The following is a 14129-nucleotide window of genomic DNA, read 5'->3' on the forward strand; positions in this document are numbered from 1 at the left end:
CATTCCCTCCACCTCTGACACATATCCTCTTTCTCAATCTTTCCTCACTCATTCTCTCCATGTGACCAAACCATTTCAATACACCCTCTTCTGCTCTCTCAACCACACTCTTTTTATTACCACACAACTCTTTTACCCTCTCATTACTTACTTGATCAAACCATCTCACACCACATATTGTCCTCAAACATCTCATTTCCAACACATCCACCCTCCTCCTCACAACCCTATCTACAGCCAACACCTCACAACCACATAACATTGTTGTAACCACTATTCCTTCTAACATACCCATTTTTACGTTCCGAGATAATGTTCTTGCCTTCCACACATTTTTCAATGCTCCCAGAACTTTTGCCCCCTCCTCCACATGTACATGTGTATATATGTATATGTCTGTGTGTGTATATATATGTATACGTTGAGATGTATAGGTATGCATATTTGCGTGTGTGGACGTGTATGTACATACATGTGTATGTGGGTGGGTTGGGCCATTCTTTCGTCTGTTTCCTTGCGCTACCTCGCTAATGCGGGAGACAGCGACAAAGCAAAATAATTATATATAATAATGATATATATATATATAGACAAAAAATTGCTCATCCACTCATATACACATAAACACCCATACATATACATACATACAAACATGTACACATATATATATATATACATATTCATACACATACAAAGACATATACATATATACACATTTACATTTTCATACTTACTTGCGTTCATCCAATCCTGGCGCTACCTTGCCCTTCAGAAAACAGCATCTCTACCCCCTGCTTCAACAAGTAGCGCCAGGAAATCAGACAAAAAAAGGCCACATTCATTCACATTTGGTCTCTAGCTGTCATGTGCACTGAAACCCCAGGCCTCACAGACCTTTCCATGGTTTACCCCAGACGTTTCACATGCCCTGGTTCAGTCCATTGACAGCATGTCAACCCCGTTCCAATTCACTCTTATTTGTTGCACGCCTTTCACCCTCCTGGATGTTCAGGCCCTGATTGCTCAAAATCGTTTTTGCTCCATCCTTCCACCTCCAATTTGGTCTCCCACTTCTCCTTGTTCCCTCCACATCTGACACATATATCCTCTTTGTCAATCTTTCCTCACTCATTCTTTCCATATGTCCAAACTATTTCAACACAACCTCTTCTACTCTCTCAACCACACACTTTTTATTTCCAAACATCTCTCTTACACTTTCATTACTTACCCGATCAAACCACCTCACACCAAATTTTGTCCTTAAACATTTAATTTCCAACACATCCACCCTCATCCGTACAACTCTATATTTGTAAATCAGCAAAATTGAATGAGTAAAACAACACTAGCTACTGGAAAATATCTTTTAATTGAAGAGTTTACATCCTTAATGAGATGGATAGGCCTAATGATAATCATTAAGTCATAGCTTTCCATCTTATATGAAGAATATAAACTTGCTCTGTCTTTCTATTATCTTGAATATGATTAACTTTTACAACTTTAAGTTAGTTTTTTGACCCCTAGCCATTTATCAACCACCTGCACAGTTCGAGTGACCCCTAAGGGTCTATAACAACCACTTTGAGAACCACTACTCTACTGTAGGAATATTCAAAAGCCATGCTAAATGAGTCCTCCACGAGAAGTTTTTTTTGGCATTGTGTACATTCATACGATTTCTCTCCTTTATAGATAGTCATGTGCAACACTAAATTACTCCAGTGGAAAATGGTGCTTTAGTACTGTAAACATTCAAAAGGTTTCTTTCCTGTAATTGCCTACCTTTATTGTATGAGCAGGTGGTTGTACAATAACTGGATCCCATATCTTAACTTTCTCTTTTATCGTTTAACTTCCGTATGCTCTCCATGTTCACCATTTAGTCATTCAGTTTATTCTATTTATCCACTATTCTTAAACTATACAATTACTTATTAACATCTCTGCTAATAAGCCTCTGGTTCAGTTTCCAGTTATGGCCTCTGGCTGTTCAATCTCTACATCTATTGTGAAACTACTCTAAGTTATGATAATGGTTTAAAAACTTAACGATTATAATCAGGTCAATCTTCACTCTTCTTCCTTCCATGTTGGAAAAATGTAAGTCCTCTAATCTTCTCCTGTAATGGCTCTCTTTTAGTCTGGTACCACCTTTGTTGACTTTCTCTAGGCCTTCCCTATCATTTGTTTCATCTAAGTGCAGTGTCCAAACCTGAGAAGCATATCCTAGTTTTGGTCTATTGTAAGATTACAAATGTAATATATGTCAGACGACAGTTTATTTCCTTTCCTATTCTCCAGCGGTGAGACTCTGACAAGGTAGGGATGATATTAATTCCCAAATTCTTGCACAGATTCTTGCAGCCTATGTCCTGCTTGATAATATTCATACTTGGTACCATGCATAAACACATTCAAATAGGAGTCTAATTCTTCCGGCAAGTCAATCACATCAATCAAGAAAAGTCACTGACATAGATCAAGAAGAGGAATCACCACAGAGCAGTAAACCATGCGGCATTTTGAGGAAACCTTGACCCATTTCGAGAATCTTCCTCTTACATGCATCCTTTGCTCCCTTCTACTAAGACTGATCATCATCAGAGTAATCTCCCCCTTATTTTAGCCTGAATATCCAGCTTCTTCATCATTCTTCTATGTCAAATGCTTTATGGCAGTCCTTATACTGTACAAACAATCCACCCATCATTCCATTTTTCTCAAAAGTGTTTTAACACTCTTTCATTGAAATCTAAGAGGTTTGTTAAATGTGACCTCCTTTCCCTGAAACCAAAATACTGTCTCCCACTTAGGTAATTTCTCTTCCAAAAAGAAAAAAAATCATCCATATGCTCTCTATCTTTCTGAGTACTTTATAGATCACACTTATCAAGATAACAGTCTGTAGTTCTGTGCACCCACTTGGTGTCCTTTCTCTTAGACAGGTAAGACATTTGCCCTTATCCATTCCCTTGGCATTTTACCTTTCTCCAGCAATATCTTTAACAACATTTTAAGTGGTTTGGCAACACACATGAAGACATTTCATCAAGACTGTGACCCTCATATGGGTCAAGACCAGTTAGTAATATGTTCATATCTTTTCTAGAGATTTCGTTGTTCTCTAAGACCTACTCTCCATTCCATCTCAATAGTGTTGAGGGCTTAATAATCTTCCTGTGAAAACATTTTTGAACTTATCATTCAGTTCTTCACATTCTTCCACTCTTCCTTCTGACTCCATTAGCCTCATTAGGTGCACTTTTACTGTCAATTTGCTCCTGATGAATTTAAGAAGTTTTGGATTGTCTGTTGTTCTCAACATTCTTTTCAAAGTCCCTCTCTTCCTCCTTTCTTATCCTGCTATAGTTGTTTCATACTCTTTTGTACTTCACAAATGCTGGCTGGTTCTAACGATGCTTATATATTTACCATGGCACACTGCTATGCTCCTAACCTCTGTGACACCTTTTACTGAACCTTCCTTCCGGACCTGGTAATAAAAGCACCCATAGGTGTTACTGGACTCCTTCTAAAGATTATAACATGAAGATAAACCCTTCTTGGAGAGGCTATATCACTGCCAACACAGTCTCATTAAAGAACTTCTCATTCCAAGTGAATCATTATTTCCCTGCAACTGGAAGTAGTGTAGCCTTGGGCTACAGGAGTCCTCAGAAAGGTCCTGGGTAGCTTCAGGATCCTTTCATGGAAACTGGTCCTGAGGTATGTAAAACTGTTAATAAAATATAAAAATAAAGTACTCATTTTCCAACTTGTTCATCTTACGACTTGATTCCTAGCCACTGAATTCCATTTCCATTTTATGTTGTTGTAGAAACTGTTTTACTGTGTGGTTACCACAACTACGTCACCTCAATGAATCTGGCTTAATAAATGTCATTTTTATGTCCTCACTTACTACATGATCAAACTCAAGCACTAAATGATTACTTTTCTCAGTTGGTGTATCATTTATATTCTTAATTTTCATGCTACTAGGTGTATCAGTGTCTGATCCTAGTGTGCTTTTTGATATGTTCATACATGAAATTTTCCTATATAAATTCTTAGAACTTGTCACTGCATGGCTTTTTGTCTCAAAAAACATAAAGTCCTAAGTGTATCTTTTCATAATTTAAATACCTGAGGAGTGTTTGTTTTACTAGGTGAAAACCTTCTTAAGTTTTCAGGGGTCTTTTACCTCCACAGCTCAGGATAAGCCAAGGATGTTATCACTACATTTGTTCTGATTCATTGAAATTCTTCAGTGGATTAAATATTATCAACACTAGCATGCACTTCTCATACATTTATTCCTCGTTATATTTCCTGAAACGTATAGCCTTTTACTTAGAAAGCCGATCATCATCCTCCTTTGTTTTCTCTTTCCCTCTCTGCAATCGAGTATGCCATTAGAGGAATCAGGTGAGATCTCTCTTTAGTCACCTTTGTCTCCACAACTCGAACAATATCAGGTGCACTACCCTTAATTTGCTCACTGAATTCCTTCTGCATTAGTCTTTTAAATTTTGGTGCTGTCCACTTGTCTGCCAAATCCTTCATGTCTGTGATTTTCTCTTGATGGTCATGTTTCATGTGCTACACTAAATGTATCTTCTGGTAGATATTTTGGCATTGGAACATCCATCTGCTTTCTCCTGAATGACCAATCATGTACTGTACTATACTATACCTCTAGGAGAAGGTCTTTTAGCATTGTGAACATTCATATGGTTTCCCTCCTGCTGGAACAGTCATGTGTTGCAACAAACTATTACTCTCTAAGGTCTTTGGGTACTGTGAATATTCACGGGGTTTTTCTCCTGTATGAACTGATGTGTGCTTCACTAAGTGAGTCCTCTGGGAAAAGGCCTTTTGGCATTGTGAACACTCATATCTTTTCTCTCCTGTATGAATACTCATGTGACGCACTAGACTACTACTATAGGAAAAGGCCTTTCGGCACTGTGAACATTCATAAGGTTTCTCTCCTGTGTGAATAATCATATGCTTCACTAAATGACTCTTCTGGGTGTAGGTCCTTTGGCATTGTGAACATTCGTAAGGCTTCTCTCCTGTATGAACAGTCATGTGCCGTACTAAACTACTACTATATGAGAAAGTCTTTTCACATTGTGAACATTTGTAAGGCTTATCTCTCATATGAAGAGTCATGTGCTGCTCTAAACCACTACTTCCAAAGGTATTTTGGTGCTGTGAACATTCTTGTGGCTTTTCTCCTGGATGAACAGTCATGTGCTGCACTAAATGACTCCTCTGGGAGGTCTTTTGGCACAATGAACATTCATTATGCTTTTCTCCTGAATGAATAGTCATATGCTGCTTTAAACTACTCCTGTAGGAGAAGGTCTTTTGGCACTGTGAACACTCATGAGGTTTTTCTCTTGTATGAAAAGTCACATGCCTCATTAAACTATTACTACAGGAAAAGGTCTTTTGGCAATATGAACATTCATATGGCTTCCCTCCCGCATGATTAGCTACGTGTCTCAAAAAATCCTTCCTCCCGGCAAAGATCCTTTTGCACAATGAACATTCATATGGTCTCTCTCTTATATGAATGTCCATGCATTTTCCAAGGTTACAGTGTTGGGTAATGCTTTTCTGATACTCTGAAAAACTGAAGGGTTTTTCACCCATGTGGGTAAGCATATGCCAATTCATGGTAATATATTTTTTTTAAAAATGCTCTACTGCTGTTACCACATCAATGTTTTGCACTCCATTTATAATCTTGTAAAATAACTATAATGAGCCCACTCTACTCCAGGTCACACAAGTTCAACTGTTGTGAGATGAATGGCTGGGTTGTATGCGACAGAGATTGTAGCAGCCTCTGGCCATACTTTTGCCCTCTCCAGTAAGGTCATATGAGGTAAGTTCTATTCTCCATACTCCTCATGTACATGGTGAAACACTTTATCCTCTAACCCAGGATAATCTGATACACATGCCAATTACCCAGTTACATTCCTCCCAACTTATTTAAGGTCCTATTATTAAAAGTAAAAATTCAGTAGTGCCCCTGCATACACTTTCTAGCTGATTGCTTATTTCCTTATGCTGCAAATCTACTCTCAATGACTAAGAACAATAACTGACTGGTATTTGTAAGGTTAATCCCAATATCAAGATCTGAATAATTCTATTAACAAAATATCCTAGAAATAAGTATAAGCATTACCATTGTACTCTCCATGAACAGTTTGCCAGTTCATGCCAGGACCATCAACAGAAAGTAATTTGAATGACTGATTCTTGAATAAAGTACACTTTAATTGTGACAACTTGCCTTCCAAGCAGATAGATGACTTCTAAAACACTATGCAAATTTCAAAATACATCTCAGTACCATAGGTTTAGGAGGCATGATTTAACTACTCATTAATTATGGATAAGTAGCAAGTGATAATTCTAATATGCTAAGCTTGATAGTACTAAATGACAGCTATAGTTTTTGTCATTAACATATATATCTTTTAGATGTTTCTGATTCTGTCTATATTGTTAGATTCACTATTATGCCACTGTCACTTCCCTATTATCAATGTTGTTCCTATTGTCACTATTGTTACTGTTGCTATATACTCTTACTGTCACTGACGTTAAAAAGCTGCTTCCACTGCTCTTGTTGCCCTATCATTATCATCTTCATTGCTGCTGCATCTTTATTCTGTAGTTGTCCATAACTGTTGTTTGTTTTTGTTGCTGATGAAAGGCTCTTCATACTGCTACAACAGTTATATTTTGTTCTAGTGGCAGTTTACCATTCCGGAGAGTTTGGAGGCAAATGTCAAGGTCTTGTGCAGATCACAGAAAGCTGCAAATAATAAGAACATAAACAGTGAAATTATAGGTTCAAGATATAATAGGTGGGAGTCTGAATCAAGGGTGTCAGCAGGTAAGGATAAGACTGTTACAGAAAATGTTTACGATATCCCAAGATGAAATCATGGACATTAAGTGCAAGAGCTGTCAATATAGAGCACAGATCTTTACTGTATAATTTCAACGTTATATAAACCTGAGATCCTTCATCAGATATTGTGAATACATAAAGACAAGATCTCTTAAATTAATTTTTTGCTATATATAGCAAGAAGAACCTTGAAATCAAATCCTGATTGTTTATAATCATGAGATCCTTAAGTCGCAGTGTTAACGTTTGTCACAGAAGTATCAAAACTTTAGCATTAAGAGGTAATAACATATTCAAACCTTTAACATCAAGCCTTACCGACATCTATGGATCAGAAACTTTGCATCCAGTGGGAAAAATACACACATCAAACTAATATTAATATATATCAACAGTATATAGAAGATAGGCTCTAACCAATGAATGTTTATGATGTACATAAAAAGAATGTAAGCATAAAATAAAGATGGCTTGGTATCATATGTTAATAATACGTTAAGATCCTCAGGTTTATAAAGCTTTTACTACCTCTTCTCTATTTACCAAATCATTTTCCCTAACCTTCTCACTTTGCACACCACCTGGACCAAGACACTCCCCCATCTGCCACTCTATTATCAAACACATTCAACAAACCTTCAAAATACTCACTCCATCTCCTTCTCACATCACCACTACTTGTCATCACCTCCCCATTAGCCCCCTTCACTTCACACACACACACACACATATATATATATATATATATATATATATATATATATATATATATATATATATATATATATATTATCCCTGGGGATAGGGGAGAAAGAATACTTCCCACGTATTCCCTGCGTGTCGTAGAAGGCGACTAAAAGGGAAGGGAGCGGGGGGCTGGAAATCCTCCCCTCTCGTTTTTTTTTAATTTTACAAAAGAAGGAACAGAGAAGGGGGCCAGGTGAAGATATTCCCTCAAAGGCCCAGTCCTCTGTTCTTAACGCTACCTCGCTATCGCGGGAAATGGCGAATAGTATGAAAAAAAAAAAAATATATATATATATATATATATATATATATATATATATATATATATATATATATATATATATATATATATCCCTGGGGATAGGGGATTAAGAGTACTTCCCACGTATTCCCTGCGTGTCGTAGAAGGCGACTAAAAGGGGAGGGAGCGGGGGGCTGGAAATCCTCCCCTCTCGGTTTTTTTTTAATTTTCCAAAAGAAGGAACAGAGAATTGGGCCAGGTGAGGGTATTCCCTCAAAGGCCCAGTCCTCTGTTCTTAACGCTACCTCGCTAATGCGGGAAATGGCGAATAGTTTGAAAGAAGAAAAAGATATATATATATATATATATGTATATATATATATATATATGACTCATGGTGAGGTGCCTGAGGATTGGCGGAATGCGTGCATAGTGCCATTGTACAAAGGCAAAGGGGATAAGAGTGAGTGCTCAAATCACAGAGGTATAAGTTTGTTGAGTATTCCTGGTAAATTATATGGGAGGGTACTGATTGAGAGGGTGAAGGCATGTACAGAGCATCAGACTGGGGAAGAGCAGTGTGGTTTCAGAAGTGGTAGAGGATGTGTGGATCAGGTGTTTGCTTTGAAGAATGTATGTGAGAAATACTTAGAAAAGCAAATGGATTTGTATGTAGCATTTATGGATCTGGAGAAGGCATATGATAGAGTTGATAGAGATGCTCTGTGGAAGGTATTAAGAATATATGGTGTGGAAGGCAAGTTGTTAGAAGCAGTGAAAAGGTTTTATCGAGGATGTAAGGCATGTGTACGTGTAGGAAGAGAGGAAAGTGATTGGTTCTCAGGTGAATGTAGGTTTGCGGCAGGGGTGTGTGATGTCTCCATGGTTGTTTAATTTGTTTATGGATGGGGTTGTTAGGGAGGTAAATGCAAGTTTTGGAAAGAGGGGCAAGTATGAAGTCTGTTGGGGATGAGAGAGCTTGGGAAGTGAGTCAGTTGTTGTTTGCTGATGATACAGCGCTGGTGGCTGATTCATGTGAGAAACTGCAGAAGCTGGTGACTGAGTTTGGTAAAGTGTGTGAAAGAAGAAAGTTAAGAGTAAATGTGAATGAGAGCAAGGTTATTAGGTACAGTAGGGTTGAGGGTCAAGTCAATTGGGAGGTAAGTTTGAATGGAGAAAAACTGGAGGAAGTGAAGTGTTTTAGAGATCTGGGAGTGGATCTGGCAGCGGATGGAACCATGGAAGCGGAAGTGGATCATAGGGTGGGGGAGGGGGCGAAAATTCTGGGAGCCTCGAAGAATGTGTGGAAGTCGAGAACATTATCTCGGAAAGCAAAAATGGGTATGTTTGAAGGAATAGTGGTTCCAACAATGTTGTATGGTTGCGAGGTGTGGGCTATGGATAGAGTTGTGCGCAGGAGGATGGATGTGCTGGAAATGAGATGTTTGAGGACAGTGTGTGGTGTGAGGTGGTTTGATCGAGTAAGTAACGTAAGGGTAAGAGAGATGTGTGGAAATAAAAAGAGCGTGGTTGAGAGAGCAGAAGAGGGTGTTTTGAAATGGTTTGGGCACATGGAGAGAATGAGTGAGGAAAGATTGACCAAGAGGATATATGTGTCGGAGGTGGAGGGAACGAGGAGAAGTGGGAGACCAAATTGGAGGTGGAAAGATAGAGTGAAAAGATTTTGTGTGATCGGGGCCTGAACATGCAGGAGGGTGAAAGGAGGGCAAGGAATAGAGTGAATTGGATCGATGTGGTATACCGGGGTTGACGTGCTGTCAGTGGATTGAATCAGGGCATGTGAAGTGTCTGGGGTAAACCATGGAAAGCTGTGTAGGTATGTATATTTGCATGTGTGGACGTGTGTATATACATGTGTATGGGAGTGGGTTGGGCCATTTCTTTCGTCTGTTTCCTTGCGCTACCTCGCAAACGCGGGAGACAGCGGCAAAAAAAAAAAAAAAAAAAAAAAAAAAAAAAAAAAAACTATTTATTTTGCTTTGTCGCTGTCTCCCGTGTTTGCGAGGTAGCGCAAGGAAACAGACGAAAGAAATGGCCCAACCCACCCCCATACGCATGTATATACACACACGTCCACACACGCAATTATACATACCTATACATCTCAATGTACACATATATATACACACACAGACACATACATATATACCCATGCACACAATTCACACTGTCTGCCTTTATTCATTCCCATCGCCACCCCACCACACATGGAATACCATCCCCTTCCCCCCTCATGTGTGCGGGGTAGCGCTAGGAAAAGACAACAAAGGCCTCATTCGTTCACACTCAGTCTCTAGCTGTCATGCAATAATGCCCGAAACCACAGCTCCCTTTTCACATCCAGGCCCCGCACAGCTTTCCATGGTTTACCCCAGACACTTCACATGCCCTGATTCAATCCACTGACAGCATGTCAACCCCGGTATACCACATCGATCCAATTCACTCTATTCCTTGCCTGCCTTTCACCCTCCTGCATGTTCAGGCCCCAATCACTCAAAATCTTTTTCACTCCATATTTCCACCTCCAATTTGGTCTCCCACTTCTCCTCGTTCCCTCCACCTCTGACACATATATCCTCTTGGTCAATCTTTCCTCACTCATTCTCTCCATGTGTCCAAACCATTTCAAAACACCCTCTTCTGCTCTCTCAACCACGCTCTTTTTATTTCCACACATCTCTCTTACCCTTACATTACTTACTTGATCAAACCACCTCACACCACTAGTTGTCCTCAAACGTCTCATTTCCAGCACATCCACCCTCCTGCACACAACTCTATCCATAGCCAACGCCTCGCAACCATACAACATTGTTGGAACCACTATTCCTTCAAACATACCCATTTTTGCTTTCCGAGATAATGTTCTCGACTTCCACACATTCTTCAAGGCTCCCAGGATTTTCGCCCCCTCCCCCACCCTATGATTCACTTCCGCTTCCATCCGCTGCCAGATCCACTCCCAGATATCTAAAAGACTTTACTTCATCCAGTTTTTCTCCATTCAAACTTACCTCCCAAGTGACTTGACCCTCAACCCTACTGTACCTAATAACCTTGCTCTTATTCACATTTACTCTTAACTTTCTTCTTTCACACACTTTACCAAACTCAGTCACCAGCTTCTGCAGTTTCTCACATGAATATATATATATATATATATATATATATATATATTTTTTTTTTGCCGGTCTCCCGCATTTGCGAGGTAGCGCAAGGAAACAGACGAAAGAAATGGCCCAACCCACCCCCATACACATGTATATACATACGTCCACACACGCAAATATACATACCTACACAGCTTTCCATGGCTTACCCCAGACGCTTCACATGCCTTGATTCAATCCACTGACAGCACGTCAACCCCGGTATACCACATCGCTCCAATTCACTCTATTCCTTGCCCTCCTTTCACCCTCCTGCATGTTCAGGCCCCGATCACACAAAATCTTTTTCACTCCATCTTTCCACCTCCAATTTGGTCTCCCTCTTCTCCTCGTTCCCTCCACCTCCGACACATATATCCTCTTGGTCAATCTTTCCTCACTCATTCTCTCCATGTGCCCAAACCATTTCAAAACACCCTCTTCTGCTCTCTCAACCATGCTCTTTTTATTTCCACACATCTCTCTTACCCTTACGTTACTTACTCGATCAAACCACCTCACACCACACATTGTCCTCAAACATCTCATTTCCAGAACATCCATCCTCCTGCGCACAACTCTATCCATAGCCCACACCTCGCAACCATACAACATTGTTGGAACCACTATTCCTTCAAACATACCCATTTTTGCTTTCCGAGATAATGTTCTCGACTTCCACACATTCTTCGAGGCTCCCAGAATTTTCGCCCCCTCCCCCACCCTATGATCCACTTCCGCTTCCATGGTTCCATCCGCTGCCAGATCCACTCCCAGACATCTAAAACACTTCACTTCCTCCAGTTTTTCTCCATTCAAACTCACCTCCCAATTGACTTGACCCTCAACCCTACTGTACCTAATAACCTTGCTCTTATTCACATTTACTCTTAACTTTCTTCTTTCACACACTTTACCAAACTCAGTCACCAGCTTCTGCAGTTTCTCACATGAATCAGCCACCAGCGCTGTATCATCAGCGAACAACAACTGACTCACTCCCCAAGCTCTCTCATCCCCAACAGACTTCATACTTGCCCCTCTTTCCAAAACTCTTGCATTCACCTCCCTAACAACCCCATCCATAAACAAATTAAACAACCATGGAGACATCACACACCCCTGCCGCAAACCTACATTCACTGAGAACCAATCACTTTCCTCTCTTCCTACACGTTCACATGCCTTACATCCTCGATAAAAACTTTTCACTGCTTCTAACAACTTGCCTCCCACACCATATATTCTTAATACCTTCCACAGAGCATCTCTATCATATATATATATATATATATATATATATATATATATATATATATATATATATATATATATGGTGTGCTGTCGGTGGATTGAATCGGGGCATGTGGGGCGTCTGGGTTGAACCATGGAAAGCTGTGTAGGTATGTATATTTGCGTGTGTGGACGTATGTATATACATGTGTATGGGGGTGGGTTGGGCCATTTCTTTCGTCTGTTTCCTTGCGCTACCTCGCAAACGCGGGAGACAGCGAAAAAAAAAAAAAAAAAAAAAAATATATATATATATATATATATATTTTTTTTTTTATACTATTCGCTATTTCCCGCGATAGCGAGGTAGCGTTAAGAACAGAGGACTGGGCCTTTGAGGAAATATAATCACCTGGCCCTCTTCTCTGTTCCTTCTTTTGGAAAAAAAAAAAAAAAAAAAAAAAAAAAAAAAAAAAAAAAACGAGAGGGGAGGATTTCCAGCCCCCCGCTCCCTTCCCTTTTAGTCGCCTTCTACGACACGCAGGGAATACGTGGGAAGTATTCTTTCTCCCCTATCCCCAGGGAAAATATATATATATATATATATATATATATATATATATATATATATATATATATATATATCAATAGATAGATAGATAAGAACCTTAACTTCATGTGTCAACCATATACCAGTATAGAAGTTTGAGTCTAAATATCAAACAGATCTGATCCATTAAGTGAAATTTTCATTATAATCATCAGACTAAATCTCGTATTTCATTTGCAAATACCCTAAATTTAATTTCAAGATGACTTTCACCCTACATCTTTGTTAAAATATCTGTTTTCCTATATCACAGTTCTGGTAGTTTACGTACGTGGTCCTTCATCTGGCCTTGAACCTAGATTTGAAGTTTTGATGATTTGGGCTTGCAGCGAAAAAGAGTTAAGTAATGGTGTTTGAAAGGAAACAGAATGAAGATGTAGATTTTGCAAAACCATATAGAATGAAAGAAGAAAAAGTACTAAATTGTATTACAGAAATGAGAGATAAACTGTATACGGTGAGAAAATTCAAGTATTTGGGAGTTAGTTATCTTGGGTAATTTTGGTGATGTAGAAGGAAAGATACGGGACGGAGCAGTAAAGCTTAGTGTAATCATTTGGTCTCTTGATGGAATCGTGAAAGGTAGAGGTGTAAATATGAAAGTGAAGAAACAGACATGGAATGAATTACAGAGGTCAAACATTCAGGCTGTGGAAATGAGCTATTTGAGAGGAATATGTGATATGACTGGATGGAATGAAGAAAGAAATGAAGGGGTGTATGAGAGATCTAGTATGGCGGGGAATGTAAAGGGAATAAATTGTAGAGTGGTGGAGGAGAAATGTAATACTTTAAGATGGTCTGGGCATATGGAAAGTATGTAAGATGGGGAGTTTACAAGGAAAGTGTATGATGATACAATTTAAGGGGTTGGTGTAAAGGAAGACCACATGGGGAAACACAGTTGAAGAGTACTTGAGGGAAAGAAATGGTGGAAGAATGCATGGAATGGCGTGTGTGAGGGAGGCTTGCAAGGACGGGGAAAAGTGGAGACTTTCACCATGGCCACCCACTTTAGCATCAGAGATATAAATAAATAGATATCTACCTTAGACCATTGTGGGTGCTTCAGTGGTAAGACATAGTCCATACAAACACTTCCTTCATTATTCGACTCCTATCACCTCATCAGTCTTTCCTTACCCAACCCAACCCTGATCCCATGAACTGCAGTCT

At 39.4% G+C, this 14129-nt stretch overlaps 1 long non-coding RNA gene across 1 annotated transcript in view; it reads right to left on the reverse strand.

Moving 5' to 3' along the window:
- Positions 1-1353: 1353 nt before the first annotated feature.
- LOC139747977 (uncharacterized) overlaps positions 1354-14129 on the reverse strand; it is a 29493-nt gene continuing 16717 nt past the window's right edge. Inside the window, exon 3 of the long non-coding RNA XR_011712498.1 lies at positions 1354-6850. This is a non-coding gene — a long non-coding RNA (uncharacterized lncRNA). The remainder of the gene's footprint in view (positions 6851-14129) is intronic.

Source organism: Panulirus ornatus, chromosome 71, assembly GCF_036320965.1.
Source record: "Panulirus ornatus isolate Po-2019 chromosome 71, ASM3632096v1, whole genome shotgun sequence".
Lineage (NCBI taxonomy): Eukaryota > Metazoa > Arthropoda > Malacostraca > Decapoda > Palinuridae > Panulirus > Panulirus ornatus.